This window comes from Bactrocera dorsalis, chromosome 5 (assembly GCF_023373825.1).
Source record: "Bactrocera dorsalis isolate Fly_Bdor chromosome 5, ASM2337382v1, whole genome shotgun sequence".
Classification (NCBI taxonomy): Eukaryota; Metazoa; Arthropoda; class Insecta; order Diptera; family Tephritidae; genus Bactrocera; species Bactrocera dorsalis.
The window spans coordinates 65,835,718-65,860,532 of NC_064307.1; positions in this window are offsets into that span (position 1 = coordinate 65,835,718).

Consider the following 24,815-nt stretch of genomic DNA (forward strand, 5'->3'; position numbering starts at 1 on the left):
TCCGCGCTGATCGGCTAGGCAAGATTACCCTCCTTTGTGTTTGCAGCACATAAAACGTTGCTAGATATCGCGTCCAAGCGCAATGGGTTTCTTTGCAGCGGTTAAGAGATTAGTACTCAAAGGGTTAAGCGTTAAACCGAAATCAGCGCAATCTGAGGGCTTGATGTTGGCTGGTCCCACGTACGTTGCATGAAGGTAAGAGTTGCCATGGTATACAAAACACTAAAAGCAAATACGCCGACCTGACCATCAGGTGTCGGATTCACTCGATTATCTGTTTAGTGGAGGTCTCTTGAAAATACCGTATTTGCAAGAAATTTCGAGAGCTTTCAAGGAGCGGCGCTCATCAGCATGCACTAAGGTCCACTCTGATATGACGCCATTGCCATTGTTCAGCGACTTAAAAGACAGCGGCTACGCTGGCTAGGTCATGTCGTTCGAATGAATAAAAACACTTTAGCTCTGAGAGTATACGACGCAGTATCCGTCGAGGGAAGCAGAGTAAGAGGAAGACCTCCACTTCGTTGGAAAACCAAGTAGAAAAGGAACTGGCTTCGCTTGGGATCTCTAATCGGTGACAAGCAGTGGAAAGAATGAACGATCGCCGTTAGTTATAAGGCCACGAAACTTGCTAACAGCCTCAGATAATCAGTTAAACTGGGTTTGTAAATGAACATCTGTCCGAATATTCGGAAATACTAGTGCGATTTCGTCCACTCAGGGTTGCTTAAAGAATACTTAACCTCCAAACACTTAGTGGTATGACTAATACGGACCAGGCTAATATATTCCAGGCTACAGCGGAATCGCAGATAACTGTAAAATTGACAACCTGGCAAGGAAAGCCACCCTAACCTTGCCATTAGTTGAACGGAGGCGAATCGCATAGTTTGGCTTCGAGAGCTTGTTTAGCGCTGGACTCATCGGTTCATGCAACCGTAAGAGATCGTGTTAGCGCTTTCTTTTCAGTACAACTGACCACTCACTGGTTGTGGGGTTTCCAACAAACTATTATCTTATCAGCATCCACGCTTTAAAGCTAGAATCTTTCCGGTAGCCAGCTACAGAAGCTGTATGGAGGAAAAAGAGGTTGAAACCAACCAACGAACCAATCAACATCGCAACGCTTCCTTCTTGATCGTCCCACTTTTGCAACAGCAAGGCCTCAACAGTTGGGAGCTTACACTTTCAGATTTCCCGTCGTACTGGTGGGAACAGAAATTAAACGCCTGAGCAAATGTTGGCGTTTTGCTGACTTATAAGGTCGAATACAGGAGTTTTATTTTTTTGGCTTCGAAAAGGAATAGGAAATCTAGTCCAATAAGTCAAATGCATCGTCTGGATCACCCATCGAACTCAACCAAACTAACCTTCGAATATATTGCCGAGTACATCGGCTAAGTAGCAGTCCTTGAAGGCATTACTTCACAGTCAATTCGACAGTTAGGTTAGGTTTGGTTCGATGGTCACGTTGAAGCATCTCGGTTGCCATACTTTCTACGAATCCGACGAATCAATGAGTTTTTTGCAGGCTCTAGGTGCTTTGTCAATTTGCTATGATCTTCTTGTTCCACACATTGGAAATGTACGTATCACAACGGACAGGCGCCTCTAGCAGTCTAGGTGTGGTTATTCGCGGTCTTATGAAAAATCAGTTTATTAACCTAACCTAACCTAATGGAGTTGGTAACTCTGTACAAAAACTAACTCGTAGCTTAGTAGCCGCCGTCTATCGCATTGAAGTGCTGCCTGAACTAGCCGCAGGGGGGTGGTGATAGCCCAGAATAAATTGGTGAACTTCATCTGCCTGCGTTGATATGCATCAGCCCAGCTAACCCTTTTAGCCTCAACCAATAACGTAGACCAAGCCACACTCTCGGTCTTCGTTTCTTTCTTTATTTTGTTGCTTCGTTTGTTTATTGAATGCGATGCTTATCGGAGATTGTGTGTAGCAGAAAAGTCACTTACAATTTATTTTCGCTCAAACGAAATGGGTCCTTCGACTAGGCGTTCACATGGGTTGGAAATTCAATTAAGCGCGAATATTTAAATCAGACAATCGCAATGGTCGTGTAATTAAAATGTGCAGGGCCAGCGAAATTGAGCTCTGAGCTCTGCTACTTGCAAGCAATTTTTAATGAAAAGTTTCACTTTGCTTGAAGTTTTAGAACACGCTTCAGGGTCAACTTGGATTTCGCACAAAATTGACGTTTCACTTTCGTTCAATTCGTTCAACGTAGCGTACAGCTGCTGGAAAATGCGCCGCGTGGAAAGGGAAAGCGAAAATTAGTGCGGCCCAGCCGCTATGGAGGCGTTGAAAACCTGCGTGCGTTGAAGCGTGGCGAAAGCTGATGGCATTTCGAAATAGAAATAATGAAAAGTACAGCGCGTATTTAGCAAAACGCCGTCGTCACGCCAGATCTGTAGCACGTCAAAACTCCACGAATGGCAGTGTGGCGTTGGTAAAGCGATCTGCAACATGCAACGCAACCGTGCAACACTGAGCTTGCAATACAAATCTAAGGCAAGCGTAACAATGCAATAATTAACGGGTGTCTTTATTGTGCTCTAGGACGTGGTAAATAAAGCCTGCTGTGCTCAGTACTGTAAAAAGTCTACACCATAATAACAGTAATTAAGATAAATAGCGGTCATCATAGCATTAACAGCTAAATAACGTTACCGGGCGTGGACTGAAGCCAAAAAAGCGACCTCTTAGTCCTTAAAAACAAGTAGAATAGAAAGAAAAGGCAGCTGGGATGGAAAGGTTAGATATTTTACCAAATCCACTGAGTTGCTGGATAATGCTTAATTTGGTTACCACCCGAGAGCACAATGAGTCTATCGATGTCCTAAGTACGGCCGTCAACGGGCTGACGCTCTTGCGGTTTCCTTTTCAACTAACCAACCAAGCAAGAGTAGACGACCAGGCGGCTATGAGAAGGTCCAACTACCCTCAGACTGCTAAAAATGAGATGTAGATACATCAGTTTTATAGCCGGATGAGATGGGATATATTCCGCAGCCCCCAATACTGCACCCTAAGAGATATTGGCCGGTTGAGATGGAAAAATGAGGTATTTGAGTTGCTGGATAACGCTTAATCTGGTTACCACCCGAGAGCACAATGAGTCTCTTCATGTCCTATGTAAGTACGGCCGCCAACGGTCTAGCGTCCCTTGTGACTCCTGTTCCAACCAATCAGTCGTCCAAAGTTAGACCACTAGACAGCTGTGAGAAGTTTTAATTCTGTGACCGATAATAAGAAAATACTGGTTCGTCAGTCTTACCGTTTTCAGTGATTTCGCTGTGATTAGCATTCTACAAGCATATAAATCTCATCAATAAATAGCTCGATGAAATCGAGGTTGAAGTCAGACAACAATCCTATACTTTAAGTCTTCGAGTCTTAAGAAAATGTATAGTGTACAGTTATGTATCTTTGGATAGAATTGTGAGTGTTTCACTTTGAGGTTCCCAGCTCCATGGCTTCTTGGCTCTCAATATGTGAGCTTACTTTCACGAAGCAGCTCAGAGCTTCCTTTAAGTGCTTCAAGGACTGAAGAGTCGGTATTCCATTTATATCTTTGCGTAAGGCATAGGACAGCTCTCTATATATGAACTTTCTTTCCCGAAGTAGCACAAAACTTGCATTAAGTGCCTGAAAGACTGAAGTGCCGGCAGTCCATTTATATCTTTGCATAGGGTAGTTCCAGGACATCTTGGCACTCTATATATGATTTTGCATTCCCGAAGTGTATCAGACCTTGATTTAAGTGTATCAAAGACTGAAGTGAAGGTAGTCCATTTATATCTTTGCATAGGTCACAGGGCAGCTCAAGAACTTCTTGGTTCTCTATATACAAACTTGCTTTCCCGAAGTAGCTCCGTGCTTGCTTTAAGTACCTCAAATATTGGAGTGTTGGCAGTCCATTTATATCTTTCTATAGGGCATAGGACAGCTCCAGGGCAGCTTGGCTCTCTATATATCAACTTGTTGACCCGTAGTAGCTCAAAGTTTGCTTTGCCTCAAAAACTGAAGCACCGGTAGTATATTAATAAGCAATAGAGCTCAGATATACCTAGTGCTTTTAATAGTTTCCGTTGAAAAGACAACGTTTAAGCAGAGACGTGTTGAAATAAGAATTTATTTTGCAGCCCGCCCCCGACAACGTATTCTACATAAAGAACTCATTAATGCAGTGACATCTTTCGTTTCATTCACGGGCAACAAAAGCGTGTAATTTTCAAAAGCGCTTACATAAGTACGACTTAACGCTGGCTTTGTTCGCATTTTCTTCTCAAATCTAAGGCTATTACCATACGAAATGTAATTGTGGCGATAAAATGTGAGCTGCGCGTGTAGACTTTTACCGTTGTCGTTCTTTATGAGTGTCGCCAGATTCAGTGCATTGACGATACCGTACAGACAGACAGGGGCTGGCCCAGCGTCGCAGACAATGTTGGACTGCACCCATTTTGGCATTGACAGGCTTTTTTACGATCGCAAACGGGTAATTAATCTCTGACATGCCTGCCGGTAAACACTCACAAACCATTTGTCGCTTACACATGTGGCATAAAAGCGACTTTTCGCAGACTGGCTGCCCGGAACACTTATGCATATTTAAAATAATCAACACGTGCGTAAGAAAACATTGTGTGTTTACATTACATTTGCAGTGGAAATCGAACGAAATTGTTGAGCAATTCAGCATAAGCGATGTGGCAGGGCGGACAACGTGTTGCAGGCTGATGGCAAGGCATATGCATGTAGTTGGGGGAGAGCGAAGCAGACATTTGCTTATCCCTAAAGTAAAGGCATAATGTTGCAGCAACGAGTGCAATTTGTAAGAACAAGCTGCTGAATATTAGTCTTTGAGTACGCAACAGAGATGAGCTCAGCTGTTCCGCTCTTTTCTTATTAAGGGTCAGTCGAAAAGTACCCGACCTGACATAATGACAAAATGCGTTTTTTATTCGACATAGTGCCCTTCAGGGATAACACACTGATTACAGCGACTCTCTAACTTTTCAAAACCAGTTGTGTAAGGAACAAATCGCTTACTTCAAAATTGGCCTCAGTTTCGGAGATCACCCCTTCATTCGAGAAAGATTTCTTTTCAGCGAGCATTCTTTGAGATCTGAGAACAGAAAAAAGTCGCTAGGAGTCAGATCTGAAGAACACGGTGGATACGGAAATAATTGGAAGTCCAAGTCATAGATATTTGCCATCGTTTTCAGTGACTTCTGACACCGTGCATTATCTTCGTGAAACATCACTTTCTGTTTCTTCAAACGCGGCCGTTTTCCGGCAATTTCGTCCTACGATAATACTTTGTAATTGTTGTTCTTGTAGTGGTGGAACACATTCTTGAAGTAATTTTGCGGAATGGTGCCGAGTCGACAGTCCTCGGCTGAGCACGAATGCAGATCCTTTCCGGTTACTTTGACGCGACGGTCGTAAGAATGACTGTGGATGGTCCTTCTTTTGTCAAGGTAGGCAATGAAGGTTATTCCATGCGCATCCCTTAATAAAGATGCCATAACCTTGGCAGCCGACTGTTAAGTTTTTCCACGCTTTGGAGCGGGTTTATGTGTGTGTATCCACTCGGCTGACTGTTGATTGGACTTTGGAATGAAATGATGGAACCATCCTTCATCCATCGACGCAGAAAACTCGAGTTTATTCCGCTTGAAGATCTCGAAACACTGCTACGTATCATCAACTCGTCGTTGTTAATTGGTCGAAAGTGAGCTCGCGCGTCACCTAGTTTGCACCGAGCTCTCTCATATCCAAATATACTTGAACAACAGGTGTACACGTTCAGTTGATAACTTTAGTTTTCCAAACTCAAGACTTAAAAGCAATTATAGCAAAAAAAAAAGGAGGATGGACTCACGATTTCTGCTCTTAGACCAAGTACTTTCTGGGTAGCATGTTAGGATGTTCCGTTTGAAGGCGAGGTAAAGTGAGAAGTTGAACCATTTCTTTCCAGGGTTGTGCGCAGGGTTTGGACCCGTCACATAATAAATGCCCCAACAAATAGGAAACAACAGCCTCGGATGAAAAACACTCGGAATTCTACTGGACTCATCATTCTGATAATTTACATATACTTTATACAACGCCATCTCTATCTAAACTCATTTTAGATAATACAAAGGGAAGTGAACATTACTATAATTTCTGTTGCAACATGTTGCGAGAATATTAAAGGTAGCGGACTAAAAGTGTGACTAATCAAGAGACATTTCCATGAAGTAGTTTCCTTTCCTCCTTTTAGAGGCATTTCATTTCCTTCGCATTCAATATAAAAATATTGCTTCCAATTAGTTGTGGATTATCTTCACACGTGGCAAGTCAAAAAGTGAGTCACCGATCCGCACACTTTTTTCAACAATAATTAAAACTTTCAGCTTAAAAAAACCTGACTAAAGTCACTCCAAAAACATGGCAAATCAGTGACGAAGGAATCCAATGTTGTCTATTACACTAATAAACACAACTTTTGTCACAAGCAGCTTGTGATGACTTTTGTTTATATTAGTAATCGGAAGGTCGTGTGTCGAATACATTTAGGGCTGTAGAGTTTTCAACCATTCGGCCGACATGACCTAGCCATCAGAGCCGTTGTCTCTTAATTCGCTGAACTATGTCAACGTAGTCGTATATCTCGTACAGCTCATCGTTCCATCGACTTCGGTATTCACCGTTGCCAATACGTAGAGGACCATAAATCTTTCGCAGAACCTTTCTCTCGAAAACTCGTAGCGCCAGCTCATCAGATGATGTCATCGTCCATGACTCTGCACCATACAGCCGGACGGGTATGATGGAAGACTTGTAAAATTTGGTCTTTGCTCGTCGAAAGAAATTCCTCCTTTCATTGGAGATCTTTTTTACGTGTCGGGTCCCAAGCCACAACCCTGAGAAGGGAAATATCGCCTTCTCACTCTAGCTCGACTTCAAGCGGTTGTTTTTCGTCTACCCAGAGGATGGCACATTCATAGTTTGATAGAAATTTTGAAGTAACAAAAAATAGTTAAAATTTTGTTAACCAGTGTTATTGTAGGCAGACGTTTCCGCTGTCAACAAGGCCTGCTTTTATATTATTAAGTATTGTTATTGCAATTTCGCAAAGCGTCACCATTTTTATCTCCAGTTTGCAATCTTTAATTGCAACGGTAAGCGGAAGCGGTGCGGCGCTGTCACTCATGACATGTGACAGGCAATGAGCTGCTGATGATGGCAAACTCTTACTCTCCCTAGGCGTTGGTAGGTGTGGGTGCGCCGCGTAGGCGTGTTCTCGCTGCATTTCAGCATTTTCAATTTGCAGCAGAGATTCGAAAGTTTATTTTTAGATTGAATGAAAGTAGTTGTAGATAAATAAAATGAACAGTAGATACAGGATTAAATTAAGAAATAAGCGCAGTCGGTCTATAGGAGTTAGAGAAGAGACCAAAAAGTTGTTGAAGAATGGTGTGACTCATTTCATTTTCAAATTTCATGAAAACTGAGAATCTCCGTTGGTGATGTCAATGAAACTCGCAGCAAATACTGGTCTAAAAGGACATTAAAGCCAAATGCCCTCTACTTACTTAGAGACACAAGAATTTTGTGGACAATACTCGTACTTAGAATAGAAGTGACTGGCAGAAGGTCATGTGGTCGAAAGAGACTAACATAAACCGTTTGGGATCGGATGGACGTGAATACAATGAGAAGCAACGTTGCACACAAAATTAAACTTAGGCTGAAGTTTGGAAAAGGTCCCATTATGGTTTGGGACTGCATGACGACCAGTGGAGTTAGTAGGTTAGCGAAAATAAAAGCACGTATGACGACCGAGTCTTATATTGACATTCCGCGCAGTCATTCAGTCAGTAGTGCAGGAGACTTAGGAGAAAATAGGTCGGGCATTGTCTTCCAACAGAACAATAATCCGAAACACACAGCAAAGGGAGCTCCCAAATGGTTTCAGGACAATAAAATTAGTACGATAGATGGGCCTCTGCAATCTCCGGACTTAAACCCCATCGATCACCAGGGGGGTATATTAAGAAAATCGATCGTAGGCAAAATCGGTGGATAGTGCAGAGTCGATTCGGCGCCGCCCGCAGCAACGACTTGGCGCATTTTACGTCGAGATCTTAAACTGAAAGCTTGTACAGCTTGTACAAGAACTGAAGCCACTCGACCTTCCCAAGCGACATAGCTTCACTCTATGAGCTCTTGAAAAGTTCCAAGAAGATCTGACGATTTCCAGTCAAAATTTTTTCAGAGCTGAGGCTTATTTCTGGCTCAATGGGTATGTAAACTTGCCAAACATCACATCAATAAAATGTTTATTGACGGAACACTGCGTTGTGCCAATAATTTGACGTTTTGGCCGCATCGATTGGCCACCAAGCTCGTGTATTACCACCGTTAGAGTTTTTCCTGTGGGAATGTGTGAAGCCTAAAGTCTATGCGAACAATCCCGCTTCGATTCTGGCCTTGGATTTTGTGGATTCTGCACGGTGGCGCACGAGGCCGCTGGAGTCATAGTGGGCATCATACCGCCGGACAAAGTCCAGAGGCATTTGAAGATGTTTTACAACAATAGAGCGAAATGAAGAAAGGAAAAAAGTATATATGAGTGGCAGAGGCGCTGGCTCATGGCAGAAAAAGGTAGGTGGATGTACAAGCTAATCATAAAGATGCAAGAATGGGTGAAGAGAAAACATGGCGAGACTTGACACAATACCTGGCTGGACACTGATCCTTTCGACAAGATCTCTATAAATGCGATCACGTAATGGAACAGAATGTTCAATCAATGTGCAGCATATTATCATTTACAATCCAAAATTCGAAGCAGCGAGAAATGAGATGGAGATTATAATCAACGAACGAACGACTCCCGAAAATATTGTGCATCACATGATACGCAGCAAACTCGTGTGGAATAAAGTGAAGAATTGTTCCGCAATTGCTCTCCAGGAACTGAGAAAAAACGAAAGGCAACGTGGAAGCAAAAACAGAAGAAGTAGAGAGGAGTAGTTCAGCTTGGTCCTGCGAAGAAATGCTAGGGTATAGTACGTAGAAGTACTGTTACGCAAGTTCAGCATGGTATGATAATCCATACTGGGCGTGGTCCTGAAAGGGCTGTAAACTTAGCGTGCTGTATGAATCGTGCATGCCGTCTAGGACTGACGGTATCTATGAAAGATTCCACTTCGAAATGAAACAAAAAAGGACCAAAGAGTAAAATATCACTCGTGTCATTCGCTAGTTACCAGTCGCCAGTCCCCAGTCGCCAGTTAAATGCTCGAACGGGTCGTCAAAAATTGGATTCAATGGATTTACCATCTGAGACGTTTTTTCATCATCGATTTTGTGACTGACTATATATTAATATTTTTGCAGAATAAAATATGTAAAATAACAATAACAATTATCTTTACGCACGCAGTTTCCAAGGAAACCACTTATTATATATTTTTGCGCATGTTCGCTATACGAAAAACCACATTTTTTCTGCAGCACTTAGCGGCATGTTTATTTGTTGCACAAACAGCCTGTGCGCACACACATGCCACAACGATTTGCCTATTCAACGCTGCAAAAAAAATGTATGCAAAAATGTGTGTAAGGCAATTTGTAAAAATAAATAAGCGCTTCCGTTGCATTTGAGCAGCGCCCGATGGCCAGCAAGTATGCAACAGCGCTGCCTTTGCTGCCACGCTGAGACTGGGAATGCCACTGGGATGCAACGCCGTAAGCATACACGATATGCGCTGATCCTTGCATGCCGCAAACGGTGGCATTCAAATGCTGATTGTTGACAACAAATTTTGTCATAAGCCCTTATTGTTGTTGTTACTGCTGTTGTTGCTTACTCCTGCGGCACTTGCCCGTGCAGTTGCAGCGCGGTCACTGACTCAGACTCACTGCTTGCCACTGGCTGCCAACTGCTGCTTTGTCTCCGCTGTTGTCTGTCTTGTTGTTGCGCATTGTTTTTGTTGCTTTGCTGCTGCTGCTGGCACATTTGTTATTCGTTTGAATGGCTGCCGCACACAATCGTCGCGTTGCATCTCAGTTTACACATTAATTATCACCTGTTGCATCTGCTTGCTACAAATTTTTTTAAGCGCGCATATATTACGCGTCCGCGCTGCCGCCACGTTGGTATGGTTCTTGTATTTGTTGTGGCGGCGGCGGCAATGCAAATACGAGTATCACTTAGCACGTTGTCCGCTTGGATCATTGCTTGTTGCTGATATTAACTTAGAGTTTTTGCTGCTCTCACACGTGCTTTTGTTGTTGTTGTTGCTGTTGCTGTGCTGTTTGCCTATTCATGTATGCTCATCCGCGCTGTCGGCTCGCCTTCCAAAATATCACTGACAATTATATTGTTGCAGTGGCAATGACAGTGGCAACGGTAGCACTTCGCGCACACTCACACACTGGCATATATGTGTGGCTGCTACGTTGACAGCGGCAGCCGCGCGAGTAGCCGTTGGCAATAATAAACATGACAGTTGACAATGACTTTTAATGTTTGACTGCATTTTTACATGGGTTTTACCCTTTCTACACATCGCCGGATGCTTCCAGAATATATGGTGGCATGTACTTAAACGCCACATACGGTACATACATGCCGCCGTCTCAAGTTGCACTTAAATATATTTTATTATCGCGAGTTTCACTTTCCGCCTCTGGCCAGTGCTGCCGGAATATCTTTATTATTATGCTTATTTATAGACAAATAAACATTAGCTTTGAAAGTAAGATAATATCGTGCAACAAACATTTACCTAAGTTTACACTAGCGCTATAAAAAGTACCGACGATGGAGGCTTAGACGTCGCCATTACTGATTACATTAGCTGATAGAAGCAGCTTAAGGCGAATAAGCGTGGTAAGCAACAACCGAGGTCAATATCCCTACAGGACTTAGGAGTCATATGTTGTGAGCCTTAACGCAGGATAATGCGAAGCGTGGTCCAACTTTTAGTTCTTCTTCTTCTTTACTGGCGTAGACACCGCTTATGCGATTATAGCCGAGTCAACAACAGCTCGCCAGTCGTTTCTTCTCTTCGCTACGTGGCGCCAATTGGATATTCCAGGCGAGGCCAGGTCCTTCTCCACTTGGTCCTTCCAACGGAGTGGAGGTCTTCCTCTTCCTCTGCTTCCCGCGATGGGTACTGCGTCGAATATTTTCAGAGCTGGAGTGTTTTCATCCATCCTTACAACATGACCTAGCCAGCGTCGTCGTATATCTCGTACAGCTCATCGTTCCATCGAATGCGATATTCGCCGTGGCAAACGCGCAAAGGACCATAAATCTTTCGCAGAACCTTTCTCTCGAAAACTCGTAACGTCGACTCATCGGTTGCTGTCATCGTCCAAGCCTCTGCACCATATAGCAAGACGGGAATTATGGGCGACCTATAGAGTTTGGCTTTTGAGTTAGAGCATGGAAATTTCTGGGACCAGCTTAAGGCAAGGGACATACGAGGTTTTGTGCACCACTTTGATCACGATACTCTCAGGAAGTCCAATAGAAGTCATGGAAATTCCTTGAACCAATTCCTTCTATCAGCTTAAAGCGTACTCCACTGGGAGGAAAGAGACATACGATCTCGGTACTGTCAGAAAGTCTTATGTTTAAGGTCTTAATACAAAAGAATGCGAAGACTGGTCCGACTTTTAGTTAGAGAACAAATAGATGTCATAGAAATTCCTTGGATCAATTCCGTCTGTCAGATTAAGGCGAATTCCACTGCAAAGCAACATCCTACAGAACTCTCAGGTAATCTTGTTCTGTAGTTCTTAACGCAAAAGAATGCGAAGACTGGTCCGAATTTTAGGTAGACCACAAATTGATGTCATGGAAATGTCTTGAACCAATTGCGTCTATCAACTTAAGGCGAATTTCACAGCAAGGTAAGCAACATTCGAAGTTAATATTCTTCAGGACTCTCAGGTAGTCTTGGGTTGTAAGCCTTAACGCAAAAGAATGCGAAGACTGCACCGACTTTTAGTTAAAACTCAGACAGATGTCATGGAAATTTCTTGGACTAATTCCGAATTCAACTCAAGGCGAATTCTGCTACGTAGCAAGGGACATTCAAACTCAAAATTTCACAGGACTCTCAGAAAGTATATATATGCAGTACAGAATCGGACATCGCGATGGGTCTATGGTGAGCCCGAAAGAAACGGATCTGCTGCTTTCACAAGGAAATTCCAAATACTTCCAAGGAGGCTCACTTCGATAAATTGGACATAAGTCTCTCTTTTGGACCGCACCTCTTTTATGTACTGGAGCTACACAGCGATTGTAAAACCAACAAAGTCGACGGGACGACTATCTGTAGGCATAACTCAGTGGTAATGGAGGTTTGGCAGGCACCGATTACGGGCAAGCAATTCTAGAGTTAACATCTACGAGTCCGAGTAGCAATCAATGTAATAAACTCATTCCGCATAACGGCCAGAACTGTCTTAAGATCCAAGGGAGTAGTGAAGAGTGTCGCAAGAACAAGTAACTTCATTTCATTTCACACTGGATGTCGGATTACAAATGCATCGTTTGATATATAGTTGACGAGTTTGTCAAGAGTTGGGTACAGGATGGAACAATCTACCTAAATTTCTAATAGTACTCTGTGGAAGGGACTATAGGAGCATGATAGGATTACTCACCGGACAGTCTGGTGGCGACAGACGCCTGAAGAATGGGGCTGACAGATCGAAAAGGCTGCAGGAAAGGTCAAAAGCCAGACGCCAGGGAAACAATACTTGTAGGTTATCTCCTGTGCACTTGTCCTGCTTTGGTAAGGCGCATTTGAGGGTTCCATGGTATGAGACACTGGAAGAAATATATATTTATAGTATGTTGAGGCCGCAGAACCCATTAAAATTCACATCAAGTACAGTTATACTGAAGTATAATAATAAATATAAAAGTAATATAAGATTAGTCTGTATGTGCCACACAGGCCCCACGAAGCGCCTCGTTTTCTGCGGGTCTTTCAGTTATACAAGAGCGAGGGATTATTTACCAAGCGTAAGGCTCATCAGTGAAGACACTTGTGGTTATTAGTAATATTTTGTATCTACCCTACATGCAAATTCCCATGTCTGGCTGGGCTTTACACAACGAAATCATAAATTACTACCCCCAATTATTATGTTTCGTTTTCATTGGATGCGCTTTCAACGTGGCGAGTCCCAAATCCAGCGCACAACACTGGGGAGAGACGAATCGCCTTCTTACTACAGTTCGCCTTCAAACGGATGTTCCATCGCTACCCAGAGGATACTTGATCTAAGACCAGAAGTCGTAAGCTGCTTGAGCCATATGTATAATAAAAGAATTGTTTCAGACCCCTAAATGAATAGCACTCAGAGATCTTTCCTCACTTGCGTGAACTTCTACACACGACTCCTTTCTCCTTCCTAAAGAAGAAGCTAGTTAAAGAAGATTCACTACTATGTGGTGCACGAACCTGCGCGCCTTTGGAACTAGGAATTTGGATATCACAATCTAATTCTGTTCGTGATTACATATATGTTCCACAACTTCGTCAAACCAAACTAAGCTCGGTATGCCGTGAAGCTGTTTTGTTTATAATTAAATTAGTAAGCACTTTATCCTTAGGTTCGTATACCTACATTGTTATTAAAGCGATGGAGATATTGGCAATGACATTTACAATTTAGAACAGATGATAAATGAACCGCGGAAAATCGCCGCGAGGCAGCTAAGTCATAACTCAAGCAGATTGCTGCCAATAAACGCTGGACGGACGCTGGCGTAAAAGCACACGCACGGGTGGTGGTATGCCGGATTGCGTGAATGAAGAATTCAAAAAGCGCTATGGATAACAACAAGCAATCTGTGGCATGCAACGCTGTAACAGCCCTACCAAACCTAGCAAGAAACTCGACGCTTGAAAGTTGCAAAAAAAGCGAAATAAGTGCCAACTAAAGCAGGCATAGAAAATGTGCCAAGTAAGCGCTACGCAGCTTACCTTGGTCTCGACAGTCGCTGCGGCAAGCGTCTTTCACCAGCCACGTTCCTACTGCGCATCGCGCGATGCTGTAAGTTGGTGTGCGCTTTGCGATTTTGCATTCGCTTTACATAAATTAAATTATAAAATACTTTATAGGCGCGAGCAACAATTTCAAACATGTCCAGGCACAGCCAACCAAGAGCTGGCAGGCAGGCGCGGATGTGGCAGCGACAACAGTGCTCCTTTGCTTTTGCCGCGAAATAAGAGGGTGGACATGTTTTCAATTCTCTACAAGAGCAGCAACTCCTTTGTGTGCCAGCGTCATTCAACTACAACGTAGCTCCAGCACAGCTCCCACCTCAGATCAGCCACACTTACACAAATGCGCACACATTTACACATGTTGCACTGGCGGCAAAGAATTGGTTTATGCCAGAATTATTCTGTTGGGCCGCTCAGCGCTTGCTTCATTTTTATACCCTGAACAGGGTACATACAGTTTACTCCGAAGTTTGCAACACCCTGCCAATTCGTTAGCAAAAGTCCACCGCTGAACCCTTCCCAAGCTTGCCGACCTGTAATAAGACAGGGACGGACTCATAACAGTTTACTCCTCTTGCAGTTGCGAAGTAGTTAGCTAAGTTCAGATCTCTTATTTGGTGTGTTCGTTGCTTCTAAGTAGCACAGCATCCAGATGAGCAGTCTTGTTTCGGGGTACAGAAATTACTGGATCAAGGTGTCATACGTCCCGTACTGATGATCAACCTTGCTGGAACGGAGCTTATGGATATCTAACGTCATCGGTGATAAGATAGGATTAATTGCATGGGCTATGCGCAAGCGAACATACTTTCCCCTAAACTCGTGGGTGCAAAATATGAGCCAAAACAATAAAAATAATAAACCTAAATATAATATAAAGAAATCCGAATCTCTTGTTAATTCCCAGACGAGTGTAGCGTTTGTAACGAGCTCGAGAACAGCCAGAGCAAGAACAAGAGCGAAGCTTGGTCTATATGCAAATGCTACCACTAGCAAGGCAATTGAAGCCAAGGTTCCAGGATTGCTCCAGTAAACCAATAATACCAGCGGTAGCCGGTAGTCAAACGCGGCTGTCAAAAAAGTGGCTTCTAAGCAGGGAGGGAAGGGCGAAGCCAAAAGTGTTGCTGCTAGCAGTGTATCTGCCAGGGAATGCCCTATTTTTAAGGTCAAAGATGATGCAGAAAAGTGCTGCCTCAGAGAGGTGCAGCTGTAACTTTAAGCTTGAAGACCAATGAGAAGTTTACGAAGGAGCTCCAAGAATCCATTGATTGCGCGAAAGCGGTTCTATCCAAATTTAAGCTTAGGACAAGCGACAGAGTACTGCTGAACAGGCTAAGTCGACAGCCGAGATACCAAAAACAATGGGCGTGACGCCCGCATGGGCATATCCCGAAGAAAAAGTCCCGAGAACCCAAAGGAAATTGGTGCAAGCTCCGTTACTAAATGTGGCATTGGCATTCCTATGAAACCAGTTCCACAACCGTCATACACTGGTACCGGATGATACCAGGGCCCAATCAAGATAATAGAATGTTGAGACGATTATGATTTCACAAAGTGTCTTTAAGAAATTCGGCATAGACAATATCTAAGGCAAAGACGCGATCTCTGAAGAATTCGCTCAGATTGGATCACCATAGCATACAGCTGTCATACAAACTGAACGTTAAGAATCAAATTCTTGTAAGAGATCCTTTTACTTGTGAAGGGTATTTTAACTTCGTTGCAACCGCAGTTAAATTTAATTTTTATTTTTTTGTTTTCAAGATTGTTTTTATTACAATGAATATGTTTTTCAGCAGCGCCACGCCCACATTTTGTATTTATACGATCAGCAAATAACCAGCGGGCAGATTTTGTCGACGCAACAATTGCGGCAGCCGCTGCAACTCCCAACTTTGAATTGAACGTCAACGTCAGCCAACACGCGGCCTTACAAGCTCGCTAAGCGCGGTGCTAAGTGCGTGGTTGTCTGCCGCTCGGCATTCCTGCCGCCGCTCGAGGCTCTCGAGGCCGCAACGGCTGTGTTATGCTTGAGACGTTCGTACGCTCACCGTCTTCATTCGTGTTTTGTCTGTGTTGGTGTTTTTGTGTGAGAATTTTTAATTTAATTGCAATTGTTTTCTATCACCAACAACTTGAAAGAAAGAAGAAAAGAATGCCTCGGCTTATGTTGTTCTTCTTTTTTTTTGCCTCTTCGCAGCCGATAAATGCAAGAGTAATGAGTCCATACTTTGGGGCGTGTTGTAGTTATTTGTTTTGGTGTCGGACGACCAGGCATTGGGAGCGTTCAACAAGCGCATGATTAATGTGGCAATTTTTCATGTTGTCTACACTTATTGTTGCCATGCGAAAGCATCACTATGTACGCGCTGACTTAAGCAGTATTCTACTTTGAAACCGTTTTCAACTTGTGGAAAAGTTCACACGCTGTTGTTGCCGAGTTAGGATTGACTTGTACGAGAATTTTTTCATACTGCAGCATTACATTTCAATGTAAATGATTACCAAGTGATTATTGAGTTAATTGAGCTATAAGATTTGGAGTTCCCAACGCTCTCATTAAGCAGTAAGTAACTGAAGTATTCCTGAGTTTCGAAGTAGTCTAGGCTGAGCTCCAAGTACTCGACCGTCGCCAGCAGTTGTACATTATTATAGAAACCTTCTCTAATTAGCTCTGCACTACGTATTATTTTCCCCAGCAACATCCGAAAGTCGCACAATAAAGAACCTATCTTTCTGAAACCACATTTGGTATCAAACGGCTCAGAGAGGTCTTTCTCGAACCGGATGTAATCTTTGATGTTGTTCAACGTCAGTTTCCACAGTCGTTATTGGTTTTGTAGAGATGCCAAATGCAGACAAAACGGCAACTCCTTTGCATACTGTTGATGGAGGCTTTAAAATCGCAGAGGAGGTGCCATAGTCGATCTTCTTTTCACGAGTCTTTTCCAAGTTTTGACGCTAAGTGAATATCTGGAATATCTAGTAGATTTACCGGGTCTAAAGTCTCACTGATAAAGTCCAATTCATTTTTAAGGTGGATTCAGTCGTCCACAAGCTCCGCTAGGACCTTATATGTGATATTGTGTTAGGAAGACAGTAATTGACGCAGTATATGGAGTCCCCCTTTTTATGGTTTGAACAGAGCATACTTTCGTTCCATGCGGAGAGCATGCTGTCAACGGACCATATCCTGCAAAAAACTTATGCATACATCTTCTCAGTTCTTCGCCGCTGTATTTGAATAGTTCGGCTAGTAATACATCGGCTTCTGTTGCTTTGTTGTTCCTCAGATGGGGAATTGCTATTTGAAGTTTTCCTTAGTCGGGCAATGGAACATCTATTTCATCATCACCGATTTGGGAATCGGGTACGACATCTCTTGATGTTACACTCTTACTGCCGTTCAGCAGGCCTCCATAAGTTTAGTATGCTCTGAACATCAGCCAGTAGATCATCTCTGCGACACGGCACTCCTCATCGTACCAGCTGTTCTTTTGTCTTTTCGGAAAACCAATGGTTTTGTTTGCAGGACCTCGGAATGTACGTACGTCTAAAACACTGGAGACGGGTCTTCCGTCTATCACAAAATGATCGATCTGGTTGGTTGCTTTCGCTTTGACGTGGTTTGTGGCTAGACTTTCATACACCCTGTTGAATGTCAGGACTCAGAGATGGAGTATCCCGCCAGGAATCCCACATGAAATTTTCACTCCTTTATATGCCCACTGTGGCAAATGCCGCAGTCCCGTCCATCGCACTTCTTGGACGGCGGTGGTGTCAGCCTTCAGCCTTACGAGGACATCAACCAGCTGGGCTGGGTACCTTTCCAATTAAGGGATCGGTCTCTTATCCAAGGGTGTTGTGACTTTTTCAAAGGCGGTGTGTTTTTACATGACGGGTCCTAAGTCCAGCTAACAACCCTGGGGTGGGTTGATTCGCGTTCTCATTTCAGTTCGCTTCAAACGGATGTCTTTGACCACACACAGGATACTTAGTCTAAGACCGGAAAACATGAGCTGCTTGAGCCATATGTAAAATAAACATTTCTGGCCACTCCCAAGTGGCCCTCACAGAACTTTTCTCACTTGCGTGAACTTTTACACATATCTCCAACCTCCAACTCTCGTTATCTATCCCACCCCACTCGTTTTTGGTCGACCGCAACATTGCGAACAGTGCGCTTTCTCTCCACTGCGATACGACAGTCCCTAACGTACTAGTTGTCCTTTCGAACTTTCCGTTCCATTTTAGGCGCCACCGTAGCAAACAAGAGACTAAAGTCGCAAGTTTTTGAATGACCAAGGGTATTTCTGCATCCTACGCTTAACAATGAGAATTTTGGAAACATGGCTTTGTACTTTATCCACTAAAATTCTATGCTCATTCGATTAGTTACTTCACTATTGTGGTGTAAACATTCAGTGCCGCATCAATAGGGCTTCGTGCCCTTGAGGACTGCTGATGCTATCAGCCAATCCGCCAACAATTAATCAACTCTTGTTGCTACTGCTTGAGCTATATGCATATACCGTACACATATATGTATGTATATAATTATACTGGCACTGAGCAAAGCATGATAGCTGATCGACGTGCTGATAACTAAGAGCTGCCTGAGTCGTAGGTAAAGAACGTAGTTGGGCAGCAGAAGAATTTCATTTGTCATTTCAATATTCTTCTAGCTTTTCATACAATTAATAACGAAACATTTAACTGAAGACTGCTGTTGCTGCTTGTATGCCAATCTAATGGACGCATGTCGCATTACTGTCTGCTTGTCGCACATTTATCAAGCGCATGCGCAGCCCGAATGTGCTGTTGGTGGTGAGTAGATAGTTGAAGCGTGTTCTATTGGCACGCCGTACAGCATTCGCATAATTATTGCTAGCACGTCAAGGCGCACCATTAGTGTTGTGGCACTTTCTCAAGTCATTAGCCGCGTAGTGTGTGTATGTGTGCCCTTGAGCTTTCGGCGGCCGCCTGACCCAGCTACACACATTTTCGCTGATTCGATTAGAATGCCCACAACGCAGACGCAGCCATTCGCTTTTCTTTTGCCATTTGTGGCGCGCTGCTAAGGTCATGTGATGTTTTACACAACTGCCACAACAACAAGAGCTGCTATATGCACATACACGTCAGTTAAATCTATTTTTAGCAACACTGCAATATATCGCTGTCTGGCGCATGCAACAACCCCCCTATTTGGAACCGCTATGGCACGCCACAACAGACCTAACCGCTTGACGAGCATATGCTTTGCCTTTTAATCCTTTGCCATTTAAAAATTTGTTGCAACAACGTTGAACATCGGTATTCGGCATGAGTGTAATCCCCGTAGTACGCGCTCTCACATGTTCACAAGCATATGTGGCACATACATGCGTGTTGCAAGTGGCCACATCTTCCTGCTGTGAATTATGTGTCTACATAAATTACCAACTGTGAAATTAATCATTTTTGCTGTGTTGCAAACTTTACTCATTTTCCCAAAGGCGCGCAAAGTTGGCTTAGAAAGACACACTCACACATGTGCGCTTAAATATAGGGAGCAAGTGGACGCATTCGGGCGGCAGCGGTTAGTTTGGGGTGGCGGTGAAGGAAGCCGCACAACGCTCAAGGCAAATTATGCACAAGCTTTCTTCTATAATATTTGTACTACTTATCTTGTTTGTTGTTGTTGTTACAGTTTTGATTTATGCAAATGACAGTGGCGCCACCACGCCACCAATGTCATTTTGTTTAGCAGCCGTTGGGCGCAGAAAGTAAATAGTGAAGGTTAGAAATTATTATAAAATTGCTAGGTATTACCGGGAGACTCTTCCATGGCAATCTAATTTAAATTCAAGAAAGGAAAATAGGAGGAATGTGTGCTCACAGCGAATATTACTACTATATCTAAGAGACAGCTTAAGCTTTTCTAAACATTTAGAAGCTGAAATCGTCAAAGCCCGTCAAATTCATATGGCTGTGTAAACTGACGTTGAGCAATACCAAAAGCTCCTGCAGGATCGAGAAGGACCACTCCGAGTGGTTCAATACCAAATAGGCTTTCAGAGAAGGTGACTCCCTATCTTGTGACTTCATCAATCTACTGCTGGAGAAAATAATTCGAACTGCAGAACGAAATAGAGAAGTTACCATCTTCCATAAGAGTGTACAGCTGCTACAGGTACTCGAACTGAGTAGGAAATTGAGAAGTAAGGCCCTCTCTCGACGAACAAAGACCACACTCTACAACTCACACATCATCCCTGTCCTGCTATAGGATTCAGAGGCAAGGACATCTGATGAATGGACGTTACAAGTTTTCGAGAAAAAGGTTCTACGGAAGATTTATGGTCCTTCGCACATTGGCAACGGTGCATATCGCATTCGATGGAACGATGAGCTGTACGAGTTATAAGACGATATTGAAATAACTCTGCGAATTAAGAGACAGCGTCTACGCAGGCTAGGTCATGTCGTCCGTATGAATGAAAACACTCCAGTTCTGAAAGTATTCGACGCAGTATCCATCAGGGGTAACAGAAAAAGTGGAAGACCTCCGCTCCTTTGGAGAAATTAGGTGGAGAAGAACCTGACTGCGCTTGGTATCTCAAATTGGCGCCAAATAATGAAAAGAAGAAATGGCTCGTATCGATTAGTCGAGAGAAATGTTAAAAAATACGATAGTGGTGCTTCGAAACCATCATGGCAGGTGATAAATTGTGGATTTACACATAAGACCCCGAAAGTAAACAGCGGTCGTCTGTATGGATGTTTCCAAAAGAGCCGAATCCAACAAAAAATGATAAAAAGCTTTCTGAAATACAGGTTCCAATTGGTATTCCTGAAATGTTTATAAGATCTGCATTCTGGGCGCAATGCGGCCTAGAAAACTAATGTTATAAACAGAGAATTCGTCCTGGACGAAACAAGAGATCCGCCAAAGCCGCCTTTGCGTGCTGAAGATTAATTTGAATGATCTGAATTCATCCTCTAAACTATTCTCCAGCAGTGCATTTTCCGCGCCATGATCGTTTCCGACCATAGTCTCCTCGTACAAGCTCTCAAGACTGAAGATGGATCCAACAACTGACAATCCACCCCCGTGCTCAGCTCGTTCGAGAAGAGAGAGTCGATATACATTTTCGAGTGGGTCTCCTCCTCCTTCTCTTCACTGCCTTCACTGGAGGTAGCGGATAGTCCGAAGTGACTTCTGTCGGGAGTACCCTGAGAACCACCCTCACGAACCCATAGCTTTTGGCCCTCTTTGCGACACTGAGTGCATCAAGGGTCTACTTGCTTAGCGGTATTAGCGCTTGCCGATATGGCTCCTCGCTCCCCTCCAGCCTAATCGCGCTCCAGTCTTGGAGAGGGAGAGAAGGATTGCAATATCACAACAAATATTCAGTTTCAACCTGGAATTAATGAGCTGGCAGCCAGACACAAGCATAAGGAATTTACCAAAGATCCGATTTGGCCACCGAATCCAACTTATATCACTTCCACACTTCGCCCACCCGAGCTACCGCCTTCTTATAGATGGACGCCGAACGATCGTCGGCCGCAGATCATATATCGTTACCTAGGATGCACAGCGTGGAGGAAAATCTACTCTACCCTCTCAAGGTAAGGATCAATACGTTGGATTTACCTTTAAAATCTCACCTCAAGAAACAAAAATGGGAATCTAGCTTGAAAAATTGTATAGACCTTGTAATAAATGACTCCATAGATCAGCTGTCTGCTATAGGCCGACCTCGCAAATATTACAACTTTTTCGAAGACTTTACAAAAGCCAATTGAAGCCATCATTCGACGCACACAGCTTGACCATGAAAGCGCGTTGGTGTTGGTTGTCATTGGCGCGTGACAATTGTCGACTTGTTGACTAAATTACAACTCATTTGATGAAACCGCAATTTGCAATTTAATTTATAATTTTCATAATTGCAAAGCCAACTAAGCAACACAGCAACCACAAGCGAATAACCGCGAACGTGGCGGCTCAACGGCAGTTGGTGGCCACAAAGTAATCAGGCTGATGACAGCGCTGTTGGCTGCAGCACCGAAGAGCTTACCGCTTACCACTAACAAGTGATAATCTCTGCATGAATTACAAGTTAATAAGGCACAGTTGGGAACTAGAAGCTAATTTATTGGTTAAACAAAAATATCGTAAAGAAATTCAAAACCAAACAGAAGACGAATGCCGCTGGTGATGGTGGAGGAGTGGCAAGCAGCGACGCAAAGTGCCATGGCCGGCGGTGTTAAGCTGCAAATGTGTGTCAGAAATGATGTTGCACGGTGATTAAGGAGATTGAGTCAGCAAGCGCATATGAGTCTAATAACCACCTGCTAATGACCAAGTTAATGGCGAAAATAAGCGAAGTCAACGCGAAGTAGCACGCTGACCATGGTGATGACGGTGTGCGGGCGTCATTGTTGGTGCAGTGTGGAGAATTGCCAATTTGCAGTGCATACATTTCCAACTTCATATGTATGCCAGCGCATTAGTTCCTCCATTTCGAGAGCGCTAATGAACAGCAACACAAACAACTCTAAACTTTGTTCGCGGCAAAGCTGGGTACTACGAATGTTCGCGTTTGGTTTCCATTTAAAAGCTAACGGCTTGCAGCCCGCAAGGAGCCACACAAAATTCTAGTTAAGGGATGCAGCTTGCAAATTGACCACAATACGCGAAAAATGCAATGAGACAAACGGTTTTCTTTTTGTTTTGGCTGTCACAAAAACAATTTCAGCACAAGCAGCAAAAATTAATTATTAACATATGCAAATTACTTTGAATATGTTCTCTGCTTTTGCGGCCATTACGTGCTACGATCAGCTGGACAAGGTTGGATCGTCGTGAAAAAACTGCTGGGTATTACGGGAAGACTCTTCCATGGCAATCTAATTTGAATTCTCGAGAGGAAGTTAAATGAAATTTATGCGCACAGAGTATAAAACTTCTAGACGAGAAGTTCTTCTCCTTCCTTACTGTCGTAGACAAAGCTTATAGCCGAGTTAACAACAGCGTCCCAGTCGGTCCATCTCTTCGCTATTTGCGGCAATTCGTGATACTTAGAGCAGTCAGGTCCTTATCCAGCTGATCTTTGCAATGAAGTTGAGATCATCTTCTTCCTCAGCTTCCAATGGCGGGTACTGAATCGACCTGACCTTCAAAGCTGGACTACTCTCTTCTATCCAGACAACATCACCGAGCCAGCGCAGCCGCTGTCTCCTGATTCGCCGAACTATGTCAATGTCACCGTATATCGGCTCATCGTTCCTTCGACTTCGATACTCGCCGTTACCAATAAGCACCATAAATATTCCGCAAAACTTTTTTCTCGAACACTCCTAGGGCCTACTCATCGCACTGTTGATAGTCCTAATTTTCACAGCTTCTAATCTAACATTCCACAGAAGTGAATATTTTTTAACTATAAACCATAAATGAAATGACAGGAACCTATAAAATATTCGTATATATTCTATATTGAGCAAAAACAGCGGGCTCACCCTAAAAGTAATAACTCTTCAATAGATGTAATATCTTTTCCACAGCTAAACGACAGTTGTTCTGGAAGTTAGTACTTTTCTGAAGATTATAAACTAATTATTTCATAAGGCGTTTGAGAAGTCCAGATGGTTATGGGTGTGCAAACGAAATAATAACTGCAAAAGTCATCCTGATAATGCCTAACATCAGTACAAGCATCGGAAGCTTTGGTGAAAGGGTCAGTCTTTCAAGTGGTAGTGATACAAAAATATAAATAAATTGAGGCTTGAACTGTACGACTTAAAGTCAATTATGTTTTCCCCTTTTTCACGCGGACTCACAAAGCCCCATCACTTTAATAAGTTTCAGTATTCTGCTGTATGCTCTTTAGGCGATGTCGACCTACGAGCCGTGGCTAAGAGTGCTGCGCTTTATAGGCTGTTGAAATGTTCCAAGAAGATCCGACGTTTTCGAGCCAAATTTTGTACAGCGATGAAGCCCATTTCTGGCTCAATGGGTATGTAAGCAAACAAAATTGCCGCATTTGGGACGAAGAGCAATCAGAAAAGATCCAAGCGCTGCCATTCCATTCAGAAAAAAACAACGTTTTGGTTTGGTTTGTCGGCCGGTGGAATAATCGGCCCATATTTCTTCAAAAATGATGCCGGTGAGAACGTAACCGTCAATGGCGACCGTTATAATGCCATGGTAACAGAAGTTTTGATGTCTGAAACTAAAGCTCGTGAGCTCGGCGACATTTAGTTTCAACAAAGCGGCGCCGCTTCTCACACATCGCATTCCACATACCGCAATCAATGGATATAATCAGAGAACACCTCGGCGAGCAGATAATTTCACGTTTAGGGCCGGTGGATGGCACCAATATCGTGTGATATCACACCGTTAGACTTTTTCCTGTGGGGTTATGTAAATTCTAAAGTCTATGCGGATAATACCACTTCGATTCAGGTCTTAGAAAAAACAACACGCATGTCATTTGCCAGTTGACAGTTGAAATGATCGAACGAGTCACCAGAAATTGGACTCAACGGATGGACGGATCTGAGATGTAGCCGCGCCAAGATTTGAGACAGAACTTCTTCAGGACATGAATGGAAAAAAATGTTGTTTCGAATAGAGATAAGCATTCCCCAAAATTAAATTTGAAGTTTCTGTGTTTTTCTTAAAAAGTAAGGAAGCTCGGAATGGAGCACTATTTTTAATTAAGCCCGCATAACTTTAAAAGAGGCGGCGAAGTGCCTCC